This window comes from Bombina bombina, chromosome 3, assembly GCF_027579735.1.
Source record: "Bombina bombina isolate aBomBom1 chromosome 3, aBomBom1.pri, whole genome shotgun sequence".
Lineage (NCBI taxonomy): Eukaryota > Metazoa > Chordata > Amphibia > Anura > Bombinatoridae > Bombina > Bombina bombina.
Genome location: NC_069501.1, coordinates 586,819,571 through 586,845,323, shown reverse-complemented (window position 1 = coordinate 586,845,323; position 25,753 = coordinate 586,819,571). Strand labels below are relative to the sequence as shown.

The window sequence follows — 25,753 nt, the reverse complement described above, 5'->3', positions numbered from 1 at the left end:
CCAAAAATTACGCCACATCCGGAACGCCGACATTTTTGGCGCAAAAGAACGTCAAAAATGACGCAACTTCCGGCGACACGTATGACGCCGGAAACAGAAAAAAAAATTTGCGCCAAAAAAGTCCGCGCCAAGAATGACGCAATAAAATGAAGCATTTTCAGCCCCCGAGAGCCTAACAGCCCACAGGGAAAAGTCAAATTTTAAGGTAAGAAAAAAATTGTTTTATTCAAATGCATTATCCCAAATATGAAACTGACTGTCTGAAAATAAGGAATGTTGAACATCCTGAGTCAAGGCAAATAAATGTTTGAATACATATATTTAGAACTTTATAAAAAAGTGCCCAACCATAGCTTAGAGTGTCACAGAAAATAAGACTTACTTACCCCAGGACACTCATCTACATGTTGTAGAAAGCCAAACCAGTACTGAAACGAAAATCAGCAGAGGTAATGGTATATATATAAGAGTATATCGTCGTTCTGAAAAGGGAGGTAAGAGATGAATCTCTACGACCGATAACAGAGAACCTATGAAATAGACCCCGTAGAAGGAGATCATTGAATTCAAATAGGCAATACTCTCCTCACATCCCTCTGACATTCACTGCACGCTGAGAGGAAAACCGGGCTCCAACCTGCTGCGGAGCGCATATCAACGTAGAATCTAGCACAAACTTACTTCACCACCTCCATAGGAGGCAAAGTTTGTAAAACTGATTTGTGGGTGTGGTGAGGGGTGTATTTGTAGGTATTTTGAGGTTTGGGAAACTTTGCCCCTCCTGGTAGGAATGTATATCCCATACGTCACTAGCTCATGGACTCTTGCTAATTACATGAAAGAAATCATGATTTACAATTACTGAGCTAATCCTCCTGCTTGTGAACAATTTTTGACTTAAAGGGCCATGATATCCAAATGTTGAAACACTTGAAAGTGATGCAGCATAGCTGTAAAAAGCTTACTAGAAAATATCACCTGAACATCTCTATGTAAAAAAGAAAGATATTTTACCTCAAAATGTCCTAAGTATTCACACCCCATTGTAAAGGACTTTAAGCAGCAAATCAGTATGTCTGTCCCGGGACAGGCAAGGGAGTGAACTTCGTGCACACTCATGGTAATTCCCTATTCAGTTTAAGGAAGTTTACTATGAAATCTCATGAGAGCACAGTAAAAGAGTTCATGACCTCATGACCCCATGCTGATTGGCTGCTGTTCATTTCTTCATTTTTTATTTTTTTTTACCTGCTGCCGGGCAGTAAATGAAGTATAACTTTTTACCCAGAACTTACTCTGCTGAGCTGAGGAAGTTGTGAGGTAAACTATCTTCCTTTTTTACATAGAGATGCTCAGGTGAGATTTTCCTGTCAGCTTTTTACAGTTAAACTGCATGAGTTTCAAGTGATTTAGCATATGAATATTATCTCCCTTTAAGCAATTTGGATCTCATACTGTCTGTATCAAACTTCTACTTTTGCTAAATATTCTGTATTTCTGTCAAGAGTGTTGTTGCACTTAGACACCATCTAAGCATATAGTAACAACTCTAGATTTGTCTACAAACAGTCAGATATTTCATATAATTACAGGCAGATCAAAGTCAAAATGTAACTTTCATTGTTTAGTTAGTGCATGCAGTTTTAAGAAACTTTTCAATTTTACTTTGTACTCTTGGTACCATTTGTTGAAAAGCACACTTAAGTAGGCTCAAAAGCAGCAGTGCCTCTTGTCATTGGCTCATCATAAATTTCCAGCTAGGTACCCAGTAATGTATTTCTGTTCTGCAAATGACTTAAATATAAGTTTAAACCCCTTGCAGGGGTTAAATACAAAATTATATAGAAGCAAAAGAGCAATAATAAAATAACACAAGAAAACATTTTCTTTTTGCACTATTATGTCCTCAAATTTGAAATTCAGAAGGCCCCATATTTTTTTTAGCTTTTGATCTCTCCAAACATATTAATGTGTATCAGTTCACAATTCACTGCTCTATATACATAAACCTTCAAACATATACCATTTAATGTTTGTGTGAAACAAGGTTCAGATGTGTTAGTGTAAATCACAAGGGAAAGTGTGTCACCAATGCTCCCTCAGTTAAAAAAAACTACTATCCCCATCATGTCAGCAATCTGAAGTGCAATGCCAGTAGTCATAGGGCACAAATATCACTTTAAGATGTGGCTGTACAGCCGTTGGAAAATCTTGTGCAAAACAAGTCTCACAAATCTCCAGTCCCCATAGCACAATGGATTTGTAAATGTACTTATTATTACAACTGTTTTTTAACATTCTTTTTTCTACAATGTAGCCCAAAAGCAAAAATGAATTATGCCATACAGGTTCCCCTGTCTATTGACACTAGGTAATGTGGCAATTAGTTAACGTGTTGTACAGTAATCTCACTGGAATGCTGGCCTCTGCTATTCTGTCCTCAGGTCATGTATGTGCTCTGTGCCTGCTTCCAACTCAATATGGAAACCATGCCGCGTCTGCTTTCATAACAAAGGTGAAAAAGCACAATAACTAGGTAAAGTAGGGTACTGCCCTGTCTGTGTCTGGGGAGGTATTTTATATATTCTATGTAAAATGGTGAATCTGACCTCCTTTAGACAATCACCTGGTTCTCAACCTGTCTATGTGTAAAATAGTAGTAGAAGAAACACTTGTTGGATTTTTAAATGTGTAAAGTATATTTACTAATATTATATAAAAAACAGAATTTATGTTTACCTGATAAATTACTTTCTCCAACGGTGTGTCCGGTCCACGGCGTCATCCTTACTTGTGGGATATTCTCTTCCCCAACAGGAAATGGCAAAGAGCCCAGCAAAGCTGGTCACATGATCCCTCCCAGGCTCCGCCTACCCCAGTCATTCGACCGACGTTAAGGAGGAATATTTGCATAGGAGAAACCATATGGTACCGTGGTGACTGTAGTTAAAGAAAATAAATTATCAGACCTGATTAAAAAACCAGGGCGGGCCGTGGACCGGACACACCGTTGGAGAAAGTAATTTATCAGGTAAACATAAATTCTGTTTTCTCCAACATAGGTGTGTCCGGTCCACGGCGTCATCCTTACTTGTGGGAACCAATACCAAAGCTTTAGGACACGGATGAAGGGAGGGAGCAAATCAGGTCACCTAAATGGAAGGCACCACGGCTTGCAAAACCTTTCTCCCAAAAATAGCCTCAGAAGAAGCAAAAGTATCAAACTTGTAAAATTTGGTAAAAGTGTGCAGTGAAGACCAAGTCGCTGCCCTACATATCTGATCAACAGAAGCCTCGTTCTTGAAGGCCCATGTGGAAGCCACAGCCCTAGTGGAATGAGCTGTGATTCTTTCGGGAGGCTGCCGTCCGGCAGTCTCGTAAGCCAATCTGATGATGCTTTTAATCCAAAAAGAGAGAGAGGTAGAAGTTGCTTTTTGACCTCTCCTTTTACCGGAATAAACAACAAACAAGGAAGATGTTTGTCTAAAATCCTTTGTAGCATCTAAATAGAATTTTAGAGCGCGAACAACATCCAAATTGTGCAACAAACGTTCCTTCTTTGAAACTGGTTTCGGACACAGAGAAGGTACGATAATCTCCTGGTTAATGTTTTTGTTAGAAACAACTTTTGGAAGAAAACCAGGTTTAGTACGTAAAACCACCTTATCTGCATGGAACACCAGATAAGGAGGAGAACACTGCAGAGCAGATAATTCTGAAACTCTTCTGGCAGAAGAAATTGCAACTAAAAACAAAACTTTCCAAGATAATAATTTAATATCAACGGAATGCAAGGGTTCAAACGGAACCCCCTGAAGAACTGAAAGAACTAAATTGAGACTCCAAGGAGGAGTCAAAGGTTTGTAAACAGGCTTAATTCTAACCAGAGCCTGAACAAAAGCTTGAACATCTGGCACAGCAGCCAGTTTTTTGTGAAGTAACACCGACAAGGCAGAAATCTGTCCCTTCAGGGAACTTGCAGATAATCCTTTTTCCAATCCTTCTTGAAGGAAGGATAGGATCCTAGGAATCTTAACCTTGTCCCAAGGGAATCCTTTAGATTCACACCAACAGATATATTTTTTCCAAATTTTGTGGTAAATCTTTCTAGTTACAGGCTTTCTGGCCTGAACAAGAGTATCGATAACAGAATCTGAGAACCCTCGCTTCGATAAAATCAAGCGTTCAATCTCCAAGCAGTCAGCTGGAGTGAAACCAGATTCGGATGTTCGAACGGACCCTGAACAAGAAGGTCTCGTCTCAAAGGTAGCTTCCAAGGTGGAGCCGATGACATATTCACCAGATCTGCATACCAAGTCCTGCGTGGCCACGCAGGAGCTATCAAGATCACCGACGCCCTCTCCTGATTGATCCTGGCTACCAGCCTGGGGATGAGAGGAAAGGGCGGGAACACATAAGCTAGTTTGAAGGTCCAAGGTGCTACTAGTGCATCCATTAGAGCCGCCTTGGGATCCCTGGATCTGGACCCGTAGCAAGGAACTTTGAAGTTCTGACGAGAGGCCATCAGATCCATGTCTGGAATGCCCCACAGCTGAGTGACTTGGGCAAAGATTTCCGGATGGAGTTCCCACTCCCCCGGATGCAATGTCTGACGACTCAGAAAATCCGCTTCCCAATTTTCCACTCCTGGGATGTGGATAGCAGACAGGTGGCAGGAGTGAGACTCCGCCCATAGAATGATTTTGGTCACTTCTTCCATCGCTAGGGAACTCCTTGTTCCCCCCTGATGGTTGATGTACGCAACAGTTGTCATGTTGTCTGATTGAAACCGTATGAACTTGGCCCTCGCTAGCTGAGGCCAAGCCTTGAGAGCATTGAATATCGCTCTCAGTTCCAGAATATTTATCGGTAGAAGAGATTCTTCCCGAGACCAAAGACCCTGAGCTTTCAGGGATCCCCAGACCGCGCCCCAGCCCATCAGACTGGCGTCGGTCGTGACAATGACCCACTCTGGTCTGCGGAATGTCATCCCTTGTGACAGGTTGTCCAGGGACAGCCACCAACGGAGTGAGTCTCTGGTCCTCTGATTTACTTGTATCTTCGGAGACAAGTCTGTATAGTCCCCATTCCACTGACTGAGCATGCACAGTTGTAATGGTCTTAGATGAATGCGCGCAAAAGGAACTATGTCCATTGCCGCTACCATCAACCCGATCACTTCCATGCACTGAGCTATGGAAGGAAGAGGAACGGAATGAAGTATCCGACAAGAGTCTAGAAGTTTTGTTTTTCTGGCCTCTGTTAGAAAAATCCTCATTTCTAAGGAGTCTATAATTGTTCCCAAGAAGGGAACCCTTGTTGACGGGGATAGAGAACTCTTTTCCACGTTCACTTTCCATCCGTGAGATCTGAGAAAGGCCAGGACGATGTCCGTGTGAGCCTTTGCTTGAGGAAGGGACGACGCTTGAATCAAAATGTCGTCCAAGTAAGGTACTACAGCAATGCCCCTTGGTCTTAGCACAGCTAGAAGGGACCCTAGTACCTTTGTGAAAATCCTTGGAGCAGTGGCTAATCCGAAAGGAAGCGCCACGAACTGGTAATGTTTGTCCAGGAATGCGAACCTTAGGAACCGATGATGTTCCTTGTGGATAGGAATATGTAGATACGCATCCTTTAAATCCACCGTGGTCATGAATTGACCTTCCTGGATGGAAGGAAGAATAGTTCGAATGGTTTCCATCTTGAACGATGGAACCTTGAGAAACTTGTTTAAGAACTTGAGATCTAAGATTGGTCTGAACGTTCCCTCTTTTTTGGGAACTATGAACAGATTGGAGTAGAACCCCATCCCTTGTTCTCTTAATGGAACAGGATGAATCACTCCCATTTTTAACAGGTCTTCTACACAATGTAAGAATGCCTGTCTTTTTATGTGGTCTGAAGACAACTGAGACCTGTGGAACCTCCCCCTTGGGGGAAGTCCCTTGAATTCCAGAAGATAACCTTGGGAGACTATTTCTAGCGCCCAAGGATCCAGAACATCTCTTGCCCAAGCCTGAGCGAAGAGAGAGAGTCTGCCCCCCACCAGATCCGGTCCCGGATCGGGGGCCAACATTTCATGCAGTCTTGGTAGCAGCGGCAGGTTTCTTGGCCTGCTTTCCTTTGTTCCAGCCTTGCATTGGTCTCCAAGCTGGCTTGGCTTGAGAAGTATTACCCTCTTGCTTAGAGGACGTAGCACCTTGGGCTGGTCCGTTTCTACGAAAGGGACGAAAATTAGGTTTATTTTTTGCCTTGAAAGGCCGATCCTGAGGAAGGGCGTGGCCCTTACCCCCAGTGATATCAGAGATAATCTCTTTCAAGTCAGGGCCAAACAGCGTTTTCCCCTTGAAAGGAATGTTAAGTAGCTTGTTCTTGGAAGACGCATCAGCCGACCAAGATTTCAACCAAAGCGCTCTGCGCGCCACAATAGCAAACCCAGAATTCTTAGCCGCTAACCTAGCCAATTGCAAAGTGGCGTCGAGGGTGAAAGAATTAGCCAATTTGAGAGCATTGATTCTGTCCATAATCTCCTCATAAGGAGGAGAATCACTATCGACCGCCTTTATCAGCTCATCGAACCAGAAACATGCGGCTGTAGCGACAGGGACAATGCATGAAATTGGTTGTAGAAGGTAACCCTGCTGAACAAACATCTTTTTAAGCAAACCTTCTAATTTTTTATCCATAGGATCTTTGAAAGCACAACTATCCTCTATGGGTATAGTGGTGCGTTTGTTTAAAGTGGAAACCGCTCCCTCGACCTTGGGGACTGTCTGCCATAAGTCCTTTCTGGGGTCGACCATAGGAAACAATTTTTTAAATATGGGGGGAGGGACGAAAGGAATACCTGGCCTCTCCCATTCTTTATTAACAATGTCCGCCACCCGCTTGGGTATAGGAAAAGCTTCTGGGAGCCCCGGCACCTCTAGGAACTTGTCCATTTTACATAGTTTCTCTGGGATGACCAACTTGTCACAATCATCCAGAGTGGATAATACCTCCTTAAGCAGAATGCGGAGATGTTCCAACTTAAATTTAAATGCAATCACATCAGGTTCAGCCTGTTGAGAAATGTTCCCTGAATCAGTAATTTCTCCCTCAGACAAAACCTCCCTGGCCCCATCAGACTGGGTTAGGGGCCCTTCAGAGATATTAATATCAGCGTCGTCATGCTCTTCAGTATCTAAAACAGAGCAGCCGCGCTTACGCTGACAAGTGTTTATTTTGGCTAAAATGTTTTTGACAGAATTATCCATTACAGCCGTTAATTGTTGCATAGTAAGGAGTATTGGCGCGCTAGATGTACTAGGGGCCTCCTGAGTGGGCAAGACTCGTGTAGACGAAGGAGGGAATGATGCAGTACCATGCTTACTCCCCTCACTTGAGGAATCATCTTGGGCATCATTGTCATTATCACATAAATCACATTTATTTAAATGAATAGGAATTCTGGCTTCCCCACATTCAGAACACAGTCTATCTGGTAGTTCAGACATGTTAAACAGGCATAAACTTGATAACAAAGTACAAAAACGTTTTAAAATAAAACCGTTACTGTCACTTTAAATTTTAAACTGAACACACTTTATTACTGCAATTGCGAAAAAACATGAAGGAATTGTTCAAAATTTATCAAATTTTCACCACAGTGTCTTAAAGCCTTAAAAGTATTGCACACCAAATTCGGAAGCTTTAACCCTTAAAATAACGGAACCGGAGCCGTTTTAAACTTTAACCCCTTTACAGTCCCTGGTATCTGCTTTGCTGAGACCCAACCAAGCCCAAAGGGGAATACGATACCAAATGACGCCTTCAAAAGTCTTTTCTAAGTATCAGAGCTCCTCTCACATGCGACTGCATGCCATGCCTCTCAAAAACAAGTGCGCCACACCGGCGCGAAAATGAGGCTCTGCTTATGCTTTGGGAAAGCCCCTAAGGAATAAGGTGTCTAATACAGTGCCTGCCGATATTATTATATCAAAATACCCAGATAAAATGATTCCTCAAGGCTAAATATGTGTTAATAATGAATCGATTTAGCCCAGAAAAAGTCTACAGTCTTAATAAGCCCTTGTGAAGCCCTTATTTACGATCGTAATAAACATGGCTTACCGGATCCCATAGGGAAAATGACAGCTTCCAGCATTACATCGTCTTGTTAGAATGTGTCATACCTCAAGCAGCAAGAGACTGCACACTGTTCCCCCAACTGAAGTTAATTGCTCTCAACAGTCCTGTGTGGAACAGCCATGGATTTTAGTTACGGTTGCTAAAATCATTTTCCTCATACAAACAGAAATCTTCATCTCTTTTCTGTTTCTGAGTAAATAGTACATACCAGCACTATTTCAAAATAACAAACTCTTGATTGAATAATAAAAACTACAGTTAAACACTAAAAAACTCTAAGCCATCTCCGTGGAGATGTTGCCTGTACAACGGCAAAGAGAATGACTGGGGTAGGCGGAGCCTGGGAGGGATCATGTGACCAGCTTTGCTGGGCTCTTTGCCATTTCCTGTTGGGGAAGAGAATATCCCACAAGTAAGGATGACGCCGTGGACCGGACACACCTATGTTGGAGAAATTACCTTCCATATTTAAAATTCCTGTAAGTGCTTTTTCCACTATTATTTTAGATACTAATCTAACATTCTAGTATAAAATCTTTTAAATTGTACTTAGAAGTTCCCAGTTAAGCACTGTTGATGAGGTTAAGTTGGGACACCCACTGAAAGGGGCTGGGGAAAATAAAGAGCAGACCCCCCCCCTTCCCTGCATATAAAAAGACATATTACAATAACAATAGCAGCACACATCTGTAGACCTGGGTCTACATCTGATACTTTGGGGCTTGGTTAGAAGTCTGAAAATCAGCACAATGTTATTAAATAATAATCAAAACTACACATTGTATTAAAAATACTCCCAGATAGGCTATATAAATGTATCATCTACAAAACATTTATGCAAAGAAAAATCCAGTGTATAATGTCCCTATGTGTACGATTTAAAAAACAAAAACAAAAAAAAACCCAAATAGGTGTAGTGTTGCAAATCTCTACAGTCTGCTCTTTGTTACTTTTTTATTTGGCTCCTTAAATGTTTGATGTTTCTAATGTTATACAAAAGTATATATTTATGTGTCAGTTTATTAAGTACTGCAAGTGCAAAAAAGTAAAAAAAAACAAAAAAAAAAAAACAATTGTGCCCTTCATTTGCTCTTGATCTACAATATGCAGTCTTTGCCAAACTATAGTAAGTAGTGTCGGTTTTTCATTTGTCTTGTATGAAACCACTGTTCCAAAAATGTGATTACTAACTGGAAAAAAAAAAGCTTTTTGAAATGGGTTTCATGTTAGCAGTGCATGAATCACTTGTGATGATTATTTATGGCACGCTGGGTTAGGCCTCACCAGGCCTTCCTCTCCCCTCCTATAAATGCCACATTGACAGCACAGCTGTGCAGATGGAGAGGGGGTTTGTGCAAGTACGGCATGTGTGCAAATGTCTGGGCTGTAAATGTCCGGCAGACAGAAGTGGAAATACTGCGCATGCCAATCACCTTTGTCTGTATGACCTGAGATAAAAAAGGAGAAGTGAAAGGGGAATAGAAGGAGAGGAGAGGAGAGAAAACGACTGGAAGATTTAAAAATGGTAAAATAAGAAAGAGGGATGCGATTAACCAAGTGGTAGAAGTAAACAAACATGATGAAAAGGAAATTAAATGTAAAATGTAATTCCCCCAAAGTGTTTAAATTATGCAACCTTTGCAGGAGTGGGGTTTAAAAAGATATGTAAAGTCCCATTCACAGGCTGCAATCCTTGCAGCTATCAAGCAGCTTGCAACTGGTCAGCCAATCAGGAATGGGAGTCACACAACCCAACCAATTACTCTTTTCTGTGGGACTCTACCTATGTTTTTAACCCCTCTAAAAGGAAATGCATTATGTACTGTGCTCAACGTGTATGTTGCATTATTTTCCAAATATTTAATACAAAATACTGACTTTTAGAGTGTATTATTAAAATACCATTAAATACAGTAAAATTGCAAAATCCACAAGTGTACATTAAAAAGACAATAGAACTTACTCAGAATTTTAAATGAGCAATATATTTTTTTTCTGGAAAATTTCCAAATGTATTTAAATTTCTGGACTGACCGTATCGTGTGACAGCCATTAGCCAATCACAGACTAAGTAACAGCATATGCTCAGTATTAACTGATGCCTCAGAAAATGAGCAAAATAAAAAGATACAATGTGCACAATTTGATATTAGAAATAAATTGGAAATTATTTTTAAAATGGTGCTCTATCTAAATCATGAAGTTTAAAGGGACACTGAACCCACATTTTTTTCTTTTGTGATTCATATAGAGCATGCAATTTTAAGCAATTTCTAATGTACTCCTATTATCAAATTTTCTTCATTCTCTTGGTATATTTATTTGAAAAGCAAGAACGTAAGTTTAGATGCCGGCCCATTTTTGGTGAGCAACCTGGGTTGTCCTTGCTGATTGGACAGCACCATTAAACAAGTGCTGTCCAGTGTCTGAACCAACAATTGGCTGGCTCCTTAGCTTAAATGCCTTTTTCAAATAAAGATAGCAAGAGAACAAAGACAAATTGATAATAGGAGTCAATTAGAAAGTTGCTTAAAATTGCATGCTCTATCCGAATCAAGTAAAAAAATGTGGGTTCAGTGTCCCTTTAATTTTGATGTTGATTTCCTTTTAAGCTTCTAGCATTAGGACTTTTAGATAAACATCATAAAGCTGATGGGTTTTAGATGCACTTTTCTTTTTCAACTGAACCAAATTAAAAAACAAAATTTATGCTTACCTGATAAATTCCTTTCTCCTGTAGTGTGGTCAGTCCACGGGTCATCATTACTTCTGGGATATTAACTCCTCCCCAACAGGAAGTGCAAGAGGATTCACCCAGCAGAGCTGCTATATAGCTCCTCCCCTCTACGTCACACCCAGTCATTCGACCGAGAACCAACGAGAAAGGAGAAGCCAAAGGGTGCAGTGGTGACTGGAGTATAATTTAAAAATTTAGACCTGCCATAAAAACAGGGCGGGCCGTGGACTGACCACACTACAGGAGAAAGGAATTTATCAGGTAAGCATAAATTTTGTTTTCTCCTGTTAAGTGTGGTCAGTCCACGGGTCATCATTACTTCTGGGATACCAATACCAAAGCTAAAGTACACGGATGACGGGAGGGACAGGCAGGCTCTTTATACGGAAGGAACCACTGCCTGAAGAACCTTTCTCCCAAAAACAGCCTCCGAAGAAGCAAAAGTGTCAAATTTGTAAAATTTGGAAAAAGTATGAAGAGAAGACCAAGTTGCAGCCTTGCAAATCTGTTCAACAGAGGTCTCATTCTTAAAGGCCCAAGTGGAAGCCACAGCTCTAGTAGAATGAGCTGTAATTCTTTCAGGAGGCTGCTGTCCAGCAGTCTCATAGGCTAAACGTATTATGCTACGAAGCCAAAAAGAGAGAGAGAGGTAGCCGAAGCTTTTTGACCTCTCCTCTGACCAGAATAAACGACAAACAGGGAAGACGTTTGTCGAAAATCCTTAGTTGCCTGTAGATAAAATTTCAGGGCACGGACTACATCTAGATTGTGTAGAAGACGTTCCTTCTTCGAAGAAGGATTAGGACACAAAGATGGAACAACAATCTCTTGATTGATATTCCTGTTAGTGACCACCTTAGGTAAGAACCCAGGTTTAGTACGCAGAACTACCTTGTCTGAATGAAAAATCAGATAAGGAGAATCACAATGTAAGGCAGATAACTCAGAGACTCTTCGAGCCGAGGAAATAGCCATTAAAAACAGAACTTTCCAAGATAACAGCTTGACATCAATGGAATGAAGGGGTTCAAACGGAACACCCTGTAAAACATTAAGAACTAAGTTCAAACTCCATGGTGGAGCAACAGTTTTAAACACAGGCTTGATCCTAGCTAAAGCCTGACAAAAAGCTTGAACGTCCGGAACCTCTGACAGACGTTTGTGCAAAAGAATGGACAGAGCTGAAATCTGTCCCTTTAAGGAACTAGCGGATAAACCCTTTTCTAAACCTTCTTGTAGAAAAGACAATATCCTAGGAATCCTAACCTTACTCCATGAGTAACTCTTGGATTCGCACCAATATAAGTATTTACGCCATATTTTATGGTAAATCTTTCTGGTAACAGGCTTCCTAGCCTGTATTAAGGTATCAATTACTGACTCAGAAAAACCACGTTTTGATAAAATCAAGCGTTCAATTTCCAAGCAGTCAGCTTCAGAGAAATTAGATTTTGATGTTTGAAGGGACCCTGAATCAGAAGGTCCTGTCTCAGAGGCAGAGACCAAGGTGGACAGGATGACATGTCCACTAGATCTGCATACCAAGTCCTGCGTGGCCACGCAGGCGCTATTAGAATCACCGATGCTCTCTCCTGTTTGATTCTGGCAATCAATCGAGGAAGCATTGGGAAGGGTAGAAACACATAAGCCATCCCGAAGGTCCAAGGTGCTGTCAAAGCATCTATCAGAACCGCTCCCGGATCCCTGGATCTGGACCCGTAACAAGGAAGCTTGGCGTTTTGTCGAGACGCCATGAGATCTATCTCTGGTTTGCCCCAACGTCGAAGAATTTGGGCAAAGACTTCCGGATGAAGTTCCCACTCCCCCGGATGAAAAGTCTGACGACTTAGGAAATCCGCCTCCCAGTTCTCCACTCCCGGGATGTGGATTGCTGACAGGTGGCAAGAGTGAGACTCTGCCCAGCGAATTATCTTTGATACTTCCATCATTGCTAGGGAGCTTCTTGTCCCTCCCTGATGGTTGATGTAAGCTACGGTCGTGATGTTGTCCGACTGAAACCTGATGAACCCCCGAGTTGTTAACTGGGGCCAAGCCAGAAGGGCATTGAGAACTGCTCTCAATTCCAGAATGTTTATTGGCAGGAGACTCTCCTCCTGATTCCATTGTCCCTGAGCCTTCAGAGAATTCCAGACAGCGCCCCAACCTAGTAGGCTGGCGTCTGTTGTTACAATTGTCCAATCTGGCCTGCTGAATGGCATCCCCCTGGACAGATGTGGCCGAAAAAGCCACCATAGAAGAGAATTTCTGGTCTCTTGATCCAGATTCAGAGTAGGGGACAAGTCTGAGTAATCCCCATTCCACTGACTTAGCATGCACAATTGCAGCGGTCTGAGATGTAGGCGTGCAAAGGGTACTATGTCCATTGCCGCTACCATCAAGCCGATTACCTCCATGCATTGAGCCACTGACGGGTGTTGAATGGAATGAAGGACACGGCATGCATTTTGAAGCTTTGTTAACCTGTCTTCCATCAGGTAGATCTTCATTTCTACAGAATCTATAAGAGTCCCCAAGAAGGGAACTCTTGTGAGTGGAAAGAGAGAACTCTTCTTTTCGTTCACCTTCCATCCATGCGACCTTAGAAATGCCAGTACTAACTCTGTATGAGACTTGGCAGTTTGAAAGCTTGAAGCTTGTATCAGAATGTCGTCTAGGTACGGAGCTACCGAAATTCCTCGCGGTCTTAGTACCGCCAGAAGAGCACCCAGAACCTTTGTGAAGATTCTTGGAGCCGTAGCTAATCCGAATGGAAGAGCTACAAACTGGTAATGCCTGTCTAGGAAGGCAAACCTTAGATACCGGTAATGATCCTTGTGAATCGGTATGTGAAGGTAAGCATCCTTTAAATCCACTGTGGTCATGTACTGACCCTTTTGGATCATGGGTAGAATTGTCCGAATAGTTTCCATTTTGAACGATGGAACTCTTAGGAATTTGTTTAGGATCTTTAAATCCAAGATTGGCCTGAAAGTTCCCTCTTTTTTGGGAACCACAAACAGATTTGAGTAAAACCCTTGTCCGTGTTCCGACCGCGGAACCGGATGGATCACTCCCAATAGTAAAAGATCTTGTACACAGCGTAGAAATGCCTCTTTCTTTATTTGGTTTGTTGACAACCTTGACAGATGAAATCTCCCTTTTGGGGGAGAAGATTTGAAGTCCAGAAGATATCCCTGAGATATGATCTCTAACGCCCAGGGATCCTGGACATCTCTTGCCCAAGCCTGGGCGAAGAGAGAAAGTCTGCCCCCCACTAGATCCGTTCCCGGATCGGGGGCCCTCAATTCATGCTGTCTTAGGGGCAGCAGCAGGTTTCCTGGCCTGCTTGCCCTTGTTCCAGGACTGGTTAGGTCTCCAGCCTTGTCTGTAGCGAGCAACAGCTCCTTCCTGTTTTGGTGCAGAGGAAGTTGATGCTGCTCCTGCTTTGAAATTACGAAAGGAACGAAAATTAGACTGTCTAGCCTTAGGTTTGGCTCTGTCTTGAGGCAGGGCATGGCCTTTACCTCCTGTAATGTCAGCGATAATTTCTTTCAACCCGGGCCCGAATAAGGTCTGCCCTTTGAAAGGTATGTTAAGTAATTTAGATTTAGAAGTAACGTCAGCTGACCAGGATTTTAGCCACAGTGCTCTGCGTGCCTGAATGGCGAATCCGGAATTCTTAGCCGTAAGTTTAGTTAAATGAACCACGGCATCCGAAATAAATGAATTAGCTAGCTTAAGTGTCGTAAGCTTGTTTGAAATCTCATCTATAGTTATTGAGTCAAGAGTCTCTTCCAGGGACTCGGACCAAAAAGCGGCCGCGGCCGTGACAGACGCAATACATGCAAGGGGTTGCAATATAAAACCTTGTTGAACAAACATTTTCTTAAGGTAACCCTCTAATTTTTTATCCATTGGATCTGAAAAGGCACAGCTATCCTTCACCGGGATAGTGGTACGCTTAGCCAGAGTAGAAACCGCTCCCTCCACCTTAGGGACCGTCTGCCATAAGTCCCGTGTGGTGGCGTCTATTGGAAACATTTTTCTAAACACAGGAGGGGGGGAAAGGGTACACCGGGCCTATCCCACTCCTTAGTAATTATCTCTGTAAGCCTCTTAGGTATAGGAAATACGTCAGTACTCGCCGGTACCGCATAGTATCTATCCAGCCTACATAATTTCTCTGGGATTGCAACGGTGTTACAATCATTCAGAGCTGCTAATACCTCCCCTAACAGTACACGGAGGTTTTCGAGTTTAAACTTAAAATTAGAAATGTCTGAATCCATTCTATTGGGATCAGAACCGTCACCTGCAGATTGAAGCTCTCCGTCCTCATGTTCAGCATACTGTGACGCAGTATCAGACATGGCCCTATTATCAACAGCGCACTCTGTTCTCACCCCAGAGTGATCACGCTTACCTCTTAGTTCTGGTAATTTAGCCAAAACTTCAGTCATAACATTAGCCATATCCTGTAATGTGATTTGTAATGGCCGCCCTGATGTACTCGGCGCTACAATATCACGCACCTCCCGAGCGGGAGATGCAGGTACTGACACGTGAGGCGAGTTAGTCGGCATAACTCTCCCCTCGTTGTTTGGTGAAATATGTTCAATTTGTACAGATTGACTTTTATTTAAAGTAGCATCAATGCAATTAGTACATAAATTTCTATTGGGCTCCACTTTGGCTTTAGCACATATAGCACAGAGATATTCCTCTGAATCAGACATGTTTAACACACTAGCAAATAAACTAGCAACTTGGAAATACTTTTCAAAGCAATTTACAAATAATATGAAAACGTACTGTGCCTTTAAGAAGCACAGAACAAAGTTATGACAGTTGAGAAATAATAAACTTGAGAAACTATAACATCAAATTCTTTCCGGTAAAAACACAATTTTAGCAAAGGATTGCCCCCATTAGCAATGGATAACTAACCCTGAATAGCAGAAAAAAAGTACAGAAATAAACGTTTTTTATCACAGTCAGTTACAATCTCACAGCTCTGCTGTGAGTGATTACCTCCCTCAAAATAAGTTTTGAAGACCCCTGAGCTCTGTAGAGACGAACCGGATCATGCAGGGAAGACAAGAGACTTCTGACTGAATTTTTTGATGCGTAGCAAAAGCGCCAAAATAGGCCCCTCCCCCTCACACACAACAGTGAGGGAGATCAGTAAACTGTCTTAAATTAAATAAAACGACTGCCAAGTGGAAAAAAACAGTGCCCAAAACATTTTTTCACCCAGTACCTCAGAAAATTAAACGATTTAACATGCTAGCAAAAACGTTTAACATCAAATAAATAAAATGTCATTAGAAAGCCTGTTGCTAGTCACTGCAAATTAGGCTAAAGTCTTATGCATACAGTATTATACCAGTGAAGTGCCATTCCCCAGAATACTGAAGTGTAAATATACATACATGACAGCCTGATACCAGTTGCTACTACTGCATTTAAGGCTGAGCTTACATTATATCGGTATGGCAGAATTTTCTCAGTCAATTCCATTGTCAGAAAATAATATGCTGCTACATACCTCTTTGCAGATTAACCTGCCCACTGTCCCCTGGTCTGAAGTTTACCTCACTCCTCAGATGGTCGAGAACAGCAATATGATCTTAACTACGCCGGCTAAAATCATATAAAAAACTCAGGTAGATTCTTCTTCAAATTCTACCAGAGAAGGAACAACACACTCCGGTGCTGTTATAAAATAACAAACTTTTGATTGAAGGTATAAAACTAAGTATAATCACCACAGTCCTCTCACACATCCTATCTATTAGTTGGGTGCAAGAGAATGACTGGGTGTGACGTAGAGGGGAGGAGCTATATAGCAGCTCTGCTGGGTGAATCCTCTTGCACTTCCTGTTGGGGAGGAGTTAATATCCCAGAAGTAATGATGACCCGTGGACTGACCACACTTAACAGGAGAAATAATCATCAATCACTAAATGTTTAGCTTTTTGGCTATGAGAGTGTAACAACCATTTAGTTGTAGTAACGTTGTCATAGTAAAACACAGTGATTTTTAAATCAAACCTACTTACTAGCACAGCAGCTCTCTGTATTTGCTCTTGTGTAGTCCAAAAGAGAGTGTATCGCCTAAGTAGTCCTCTGTAGGAGTATGAACCCGTGGCTTGCTTGAAACCTGAAGGGAAAGACAGAAGTGTTGTCACAAAACAAATCCTAACAATCATTAAAGGGACATTAAACACTAAATAAATCAGTGTTTGAATGGTGTATTTAGAACAAAGGATATCCTGAGAATAACTTGTACATGTATTTTTAAAAATAATATTAGTTGTTTAAATATTGAGAAAATAAGGGTAAGGTTAATGTCCATAAAACAGTGGGCGCCACCATATTGTTACTTAGGTTACACTGAGGCCAATTAGGAATGGTTATAAAAGGCTTATTAGAGTGTGCAACCAATGACTGTGTGGAATAGAGCTGTGTCTGCACTTCCATGTTTAACATGAATTGGAAAGCCTTCAATATTCAGAATTTAATTACAGGAAAGGGGAACAAAATAAATAAAGTATATTGCAAAGTTGTTTTAGTACGTTATACAAATAGCAGAGACATGGGATTGGAATAACGTATGCTTTCTACATAAAAGTATATCTTTGTTCTTTTGCTTAAGTAACTTCCTTTTGTGATTTTTCAAGGTAAAAATCACTGCTTGGCTCTTACATTTTTTACCTTATGAATTTGAATGCACTAAAAGGTACATTTTTTAAGCAGTTTTTGAGGCTATGAGGAGCCAGTTTGCATGAATCTGCAGCCATGTATTTAAGAAGCAGACACTGCTTCCTTTGCCTCAGAGGTGGTGAGATAAAACACCCTGACCATCGCTTGTTCGTGGTGATTGACATGCCCTGCTCTTGCGCCAGTGGTTACGCAGAAGATGGGGACGGCATAGCACAAGAAACCTCTTGTGCAATGATAAATGTTGCAGTGCGATGCAGCATCACAAGTGGTGATTGCAGGCAGATATGTTCACTATTTGCGAACCTCTCCACCTGCAATGATGATAATATTTGCTCTAAGAGCGTCTACTGAAAAGTATTTTATACCTTTGTGTTGTGTAAGTATATTGTAATATACAGTTTATTAAACATTCACACATTTTAATGATGAATTTGCAAAAATTTGATTGTCAATCAAAATGAGAACAACATAACAGAAAAGGAAATATAAATATGTTCTGTGGAATAAAACCTTCAAGGTTGAGTGAAAGTGTTAACAAGATCAAGGGAGGGTTCTGTATTAACTTATTCAACCACAGGAACAAAAGTAACAAAAACTGTTAACTTCTATATTTAACTACAGTTAAGACGATACAGTAAAAGTCAAACAACAAAAATAAAAAATATAGAAATATATATACAGTATATATTTATAAATAAAATAAGGAATTTTTATAAAACTACTAAATAAATGTGTTAAAATAAAAATGTGCCTTTAACAGAAAAAAAAGACCTTTTTAAAAGCAAACGTGTGTTTCAATAAAAGACTTATAAGCAGCATTAATTTAAAGGGACACTAAAGTCATTTTTTATATTTCAGAATTTATATCAGCAATTTATTTTCGTTATCAAAGTTACTTAGTTGTCTTTGTATCCTTTGTTGAAAAACATACATAAGTATGCTCAGGATCAGAAATGCATTACTGGGAGCTATAATTAATGCTCCTTTAAGAACGAATAAGACCATCATTTGTTATCATTAGTTAATATGCTGAATCATTTGCCCATCCCTGATAAGAATTGAAAATGAATCATTATTTCACATAGCTAGGACATATTAACTTTTAGTTTTCAAGAAAAGCAACGCAGTACATCTAGCAATCAAGTAATTACAAGTTGTTGGAATAAAATATTAGTTGGGATAGATTGTTTATCACAGCTGTGTAAAGATGAACACAGTGATATCACTGACCACAAGAAATAGGCAGACGAAGCACCCTGTTCACTACGTTGTCTTAGGTTTCACAGTCTCGCCTCAGACTTCATCTAGACGCCCTCTAACAGCCAACCGGTTCACCTAATTACAGACCTTACGCCCCCAAAAGGAAAAACACAGCATCTTTTTACAGCACACTAACTTTTTCCAACAGGAATGTTGCTGCTTCAAGGTGTTCTATAATTTCAGAGAGAAAAAACAATGTGATTGACACTGAGTGGGAGGGAGGACGCACATTGGCTGCCCTACAAATTCCAGTGTAGCACATTTTTAGAACACATGCTTGTCAGCTCTGGGGGAAAAAAACTCCACTGGCTCTACTGAAGGTGACAAGCTTTTTTTGTCACATTAAAAAAATAAAATAAAGCTTTTCACCTACTAGTTCCTCACCTTTCTTAGAAAAATCTCTGGCTGGATCTATTCTTATGTTAGGGGGGCTTAGAGCTTTTTTAGTTATAGCTAATTACCCGTACATAATTATCCAGGTTAGGTTGGCCTAAAAATTAATTTGATCTTCATCTAAGTTCTAATAAGACAAAATTATTTGAATAAATAAATAATGCACCAAAAATCTTACATTGTCAAGTCTTTACAAAACAGATTGATACACCTTTCACCCTCTTTGCTAGGAAATTGGAAGTTGACTGGTTTACAACTAACTCTGAAACCAACCAGAATAGTGAGGAGCCAGTTACACATTTTTAGAACCCAGTTATAGTAAATCCATTCACTATAAACATTGGAGGCCAGCATAGTGTTCATGGTCATCTGTTATGTGCTTGCCTTTGCATTCCACTATAATTAAGAATAGCTCTCTACTGCAAACATTATGCTTATTTCCTTTGTTTGTGTGTTTGGGTTCATAAACATTGAGATACCTCAAGATTATTGGTCATTATCTCAAAACCCTCTGGAGCAGATAGGTCGTTGAGATATCCCTGTGTGAAAAAATGTATTAAAGAATGTTACTATTTGACTCACCTGTGCTCAAAATTAAACTTTCATGATTCGGACCAATATTAAACAACTTCCAAATATATTTCAACAAAAGATACCAAGAATGAAGCAAATTTGATAAAAGAAGTAAAATGGAAAGTTGCTTAAAATTGCAAGATCTGTCTGAATGAAATCATAATTTTGGCTTGGACAGACAATAGAGAGACCTATGTGTCGTCATCCGCAATTAAAAGGTTAAAGGGGCAGACCAAGATTATACATGAAGATAGATATATATGGAACAACAATCATTTTAAGGAGAATATAGTGGCTTATATAGTGGCTTATCGACGGTACATCGATGATGTCATTCTAATTTGGAGAGGGGATAGTTCTATCGCTAAAAAGTTTTTCAAATATATTAATGAGAACACATATAACTTGTCGTTTACTCATAGGATAGAGAGGGAGCAAATATATTTCTTAGATCTTACTCTCTTCTGTAATTCAGATACTAATACAGTGGCAGTAAAAAAAAAAAAACTACAGGAAGCCCAATGATAGTAATGGCTTCCTTAATGCAAATAGCAGCCATCTACATTGTTGGAAGTCTAATATTCCCTACAGGCAGTTCCAGCGGATTCAGAGGAACTGCACCATAGATAGAGACTTTAATAGAGAGGCAGATATCCTTGAGAATAAATTTATACAAAGGGGTTTTGATCAGGATTTAGTGAAGACTGCTAGGAAGAGAAATGATGGTATTTCAAGAAAAGTTCTGTTACAGACTAAATACAGGTAACCCTCAGTTTACGCCGGGGTTAGGTTCCAGAAGGAATGGTTGTAAATCGAAACCGTTGTAAATTGAAACCCAGTTTATAATGTAAGTCAATGGGAAGTGAGGGAGATAGGTTCCAGGCCCCTCTAAAAATTGTTAAAAGTAACACCTAATGGGGGGCGTGTCCGACCAGCGACCAAGATGGCTGCTTGCTAATTTTGGCTGATCGAGGAGTTGTTAAAGCCGTTGTTTATCCCTCCTTTATTCCACACACTAAGCTTGTATCTGAGGATCTGAAGCACCTTTACATCTGTGGAGTTACTTTGAGTACTTTCTATCTGAAATTACAGCCTAGCAAACAGAAATAGAGAAGGTACGCAGCGGAGGCCTGACAAAGGCCTAGACCTTCATCTACCCCTCCACTTTCCTGATCTACAAGTCAGACTTACCAGCCATTTGCGCTGAAGAACGACATTGATAGTGCATAGAGACGTTTTGATACCTCAAACCTTTAAGCTATAACCCACTTGTAGCTCGTAATTGATTTCGCTATTGTTGTGGGGACGGCTCGAGCTGACCTGGAGTTGCTTCGCTACTAGCATGGATTGCCTGGGTTCATGGGAGACGACAGTGACACAGCTGCTGATAGATCGCTTTGCAGCGCTGGAGAGAGACCTTTGTGCCCTGTTTGAGTCAGGGGTGAAGGCATCGCATTGTGGACCGCATCCACAGATACAACTAGATCTGAAACAGGAACCTAAACAAGAAGGCGCTGATTTGGTGGAGATTGATGTGACCGAACAGCAAGCTCAGACGCCGCCGGAGGATCTCCGCTACCAAACGACAGCACAGCCCTCAGGGGAAATTATTGCATCAAACCTTCTAGCGGAGAGTAGGGCTTTAAGGGCAGTTCCGAGTTATTCATATGACAAGCAGTCAAGTTCACTTGCCCGTATAAATCTTGAAGCTCTTATCTTACAGAGGAGACGGCATAAGAACATACAGCGAACTGCAGTAGATGACATTGTCCCATCTCCGTTCTGGCAGAAGACCCGACAATCGGCTCAACATTTATGGACATTGAAGGATTATTCTCTATACGGCTACCGCCTTAATAAATCTGGTGTAGGTTAAACTATTGACTTTCCAAGACGGAGTTGCAACCTGGCATTTGGGACTAACATTGGCTAGATGATATATCTTAAACATGACCTAAATAACCAGTTGTCATTCTGATATATTTATTCACATCCCAGTACCCTGTCTTGATATTTTATGTTAGTAGTGTTATTAGCCTGTTAATAGTGAAATCGTTACTAACATCCTACTCACTGATAATGAGAATGTTTATTTTTATTTCTTTCCACGTTAAGAAGGTTTAATATTTATGGGCAACTGAGCAGCTAATGAATTGGTTGCAGCATGTGCAGGCACTTCTAGACTGGCCGCTGTTGTTCTCAGGAAATACTTGAAGCTTTAACAAACGTATAAAATAATACACCTGTCATGAATATGTTCTATCCTCATCAGTGGGGTAAAGTCAACGAGCATATTACCCTAGCAGCTAATCTCACAAGTGACTGTATATTGTTATAGGTTATAGTTTGCATTCTACTAGGGCTGCAACTAACGATTATTTTCATAATCGATTAATCGGCCGATTATTTTTTCGATTAATCGACTAATCGGATAAAAAGAGAATCAATAATAGTTTTCTATGTTTTAAATAAAATCCACATAATGAGTGTTACAAATATAAACTTCAGACTAAAACTTTACATTAACACAACTGTTTCTTCAATTTTTAAGCAGCAGAGCACAGTTTTATAATCAAACAAAACAAAACCACAATCTGTTTGAAAAGAGGTAGAACTAGAAAGAGTTAGACTATCACTGTTAATAACATTCTGTTATTCACTCTTTCAGAAACTTTGCATTGAAATGCAAACATCTCAACATGTCCACATGCTTCTGGCTAAGGCTGGTTCTCTGTTTGCAGCTATATTTCCTGCAGCAGAGAAAATGCTGTTGAGGTGAATAAGTAGGGTTTTGGCCAATTTATCCAAAGTGGGATATTTATCTTTGTTAGCTCTTCACCAATGCTAAATGTTTTCTACCTTGGCAATGGGCCTCTCAATAAAGTAACCCTTGACTTCATTCTAACATAAAAATATCTATATGCAATGGTAAATAACCAGCTATAAGGTTAGGGGAAATATCTAATCCGCTCTAAAAATAACGGATATATACTTATAAAGGTTGAATCTGGTACATATTATCACAATTTATTAAAAATATAAAAAAACAATAAAAAACAAAATCAAAAGCGCTAAGGACTGTATATCAATAACAGGACAAAGCCTTACACATTTATTTATACAGTACATATAATCAGCAATAGCAAGCAATACGCTAATAATTGTGCAAACAGATAATAGTGCACATCAATTTAAATAACTCCCATCAATCTAGGGGCTAGGTGTAGTAGATAACAAGCTTGGCACTATATCATGAAAAGCATAGTTCCAAATCACCAGATTTAATATAAACAATCCAAATGACTATTATATCTGGGTTGCACATAAGCCAGGGGTAGTTGTAATCGTAAACTGTCCTGAAAAAGTGAAAAGTAGATGTCTGTAGACAACCTTTAGGCTAAGGACCTAACCATAAAACACCATACCATATGCAGGAGTTCATTGGAGTGAAGCAGCTGGTGTTGTGCACAGTCCAACTAATTGCAAACCAACTAATCGATTATGAGATTCGTTGACAACTATTTTCATAATCGATTATTATCGATTATGACGATTAGTTGTTGCAGCTCTACATTCTACCTTCAAAGTAATCTGAGGTTTCATTGTATCCTACATGTTTGCTTATGTCTCAGACAGTTCTTGCCTTCAAGAAAGTATTGTTGTGTGATCTCTGCACATAGATTCATATTTATATTTCAATTAACAGGTCTATAATGGACCTGATATTAATAAAAACCCTCCTGTAATTTTCTTTTTTATGTAATAGAGGTATTGGAGGTCCAAGAGTGGCTTCACTTTTGTCATAGGAGGTAGAAACTTGAGGATTAGTTTTGGATAGTTTTTGTTTTATTTTAGCATATCACAACTACTTAGATATATAGGCTGAGTTATTTTTTATTCTATTGTCCATGTATGCATTTATTTGCTCTTATGCCATTCCATTGCCTTGGAACATACCATCTGTTTGTTTGTACTATTATATGTCACAATCTATGTATGTCTATTTTAATCCTCAATAAAAATATTTTAAAAAAAAAGTAACACCTAATACATTATTTTTAAAGCTTTGAAATAAAGACTTTAAATGCTAAACAGCATTATAAACCTAATAAAATAGTCACACAACACAGAATATATAATTAAACTAAGTTAAATGAACAAAAACATTTGCTAAACAGCATTATAAACCTAATAAAATAATCACACAACACAGATTTCACTTGCATTTTTCTGCAAACAGTTCTTTCTATGCATTCCAATTTGGACTTATTTATAGACAGGAAGATCTTGTTCCTTTGAAATCTGCTCAATAGCTCAGGTCTGGTGAAACTGATTAATTTCAGCTTGCTTGGCTTTGCTGCAACACAAGCGGACAACTCCACTTACTGGCTATTTTAATAAATGCACTGCTTCTCAATGCTTTTCAATAGCAGTCACATGACTGGAAAAAAAGGTTGTTATTCTGAAAAGGTGCAAATTGAACTGTTGTAAAACGAGGGCCACCTGTATAAAACCAATAAAGATGATAATATCAAATGTATTACCACTTATAGTGTAGGAGCACAACAAATCAAATCAGCAATAAGCAAACATAGGGATGTTCTCAAATTAGATCCCATTTTAGGCAAGGAAATAACAGAAGGACCCAGTGTTGTGTTTTAAAGAAATTAGAACTTAAAAAACATACTAGCACTCTCAAAAAGGTTATGCTGTAAAAGCGAATGATATGCTGATTCTATCTACTTTCTTGTGAGTGCATAATTATGCGCATTGAATTTGCTCAAATAAATCATTAAGCTACTTTGAATCTGGGTTGCGCTTGTGTTCTGTTTTACATATATATACATATATATATACATATATATATATATATATATACTATGTATACATACACATATTTAGAAATATATATATGTATAAATATATATATGTATATATATATATATATATATATATATATAAACATTCACAGTCAACTATCTTGTTATATACCATATCCCTTTTGGCCTTGATTTATTTTCTTTATAAGAGGTTGTATTTATGTGTAATGGTTTAATTGAAGGTGTTTGTAAAACATTTTGTGAAACTTTATTTTTAACCCTTACACTTTACTTTAGCTGAGTGCAACATGCTTTCAACATGTAATAGGCGGGCTAGTTAGTGTGGTCGCCATATTGCTTATCGCGACCCACTCTAACATTAGCACGCCGCTTGTAATCTAGCTCATTGTTTTAAAGGCCATTGCTATTAATAGTGCCTGCAATGGGATGTCCAAATTATATGACAGTGTTAAGGAATTATATCAGTAATCATACATAAAAAAGGATGATATAGTAAATAATTGGGGGAGCACTCTGCTGATATAGTTCCTGTCCGCCATTGCTTAGTACTGATCTAGCACAGCACCAGCAGCTTCATTTCAACCACAAACCTCAGACCAGTTTCCATTTTCTCAGGAACAAAGCGTATTTGCAGAATGAGGTAATGTGCCCCATCTTTCTTCCACACTCCTGTGAAATGTGACGCCGCTTTTTTACTGGAGAGACCTCAAGCAAATGTGCACACTCAGCTTAAATAGTTTTATCGCAGTAGCCATATCTCATATGGTCTCTCAAAGACTTATAGGTGCAATATAGACTTTTGAGCTTTAGATATATTTGCTGACATTTCAATATTTCACACAGAAATAATGTTTAGACTCCCTTTCAGTTTCAGGTTGTTTTAAACAGACTTAAAAGCTTAAAAATAAAATTTTCTAATGTGTTAGAGCATTTTATTATTGCATGTTGCTTGCATAAATCTATGACAAAGCGGTTAAACACAAAGTTAAAATGATTTCCAGATAATCAGTGCATTACTGGAACCTAGCTGAATACATCTGGTGAGACAATGACAAGAAACAGATTTGTGCGACTACCAATCACCAGCTAGCTA

General features: G+C 39.7%; 1 protein-coding gene across 1 annotated transcript in view; it reads right to left on the bottom strand.

Annotated features, from left to right (window-relative positions):
• FHL3 (four and a half LIM domains 3) overlaps positions 1-25,753 on the bottom strand; it is a 178,896-nt gene that overhangs the window by 96,157 nt on the left and 56,986 nt on the right. Inside the window, exon 2 of the mRNA XM_053707157.1 lies at positions 16,930-17,030. The gene's annotated coding sequence lies outside the window, so the exon portion shown is untranslated. The remainder of the gene's footprint in view (positions 1-16,929; positions 17,031-25,753) is intronic.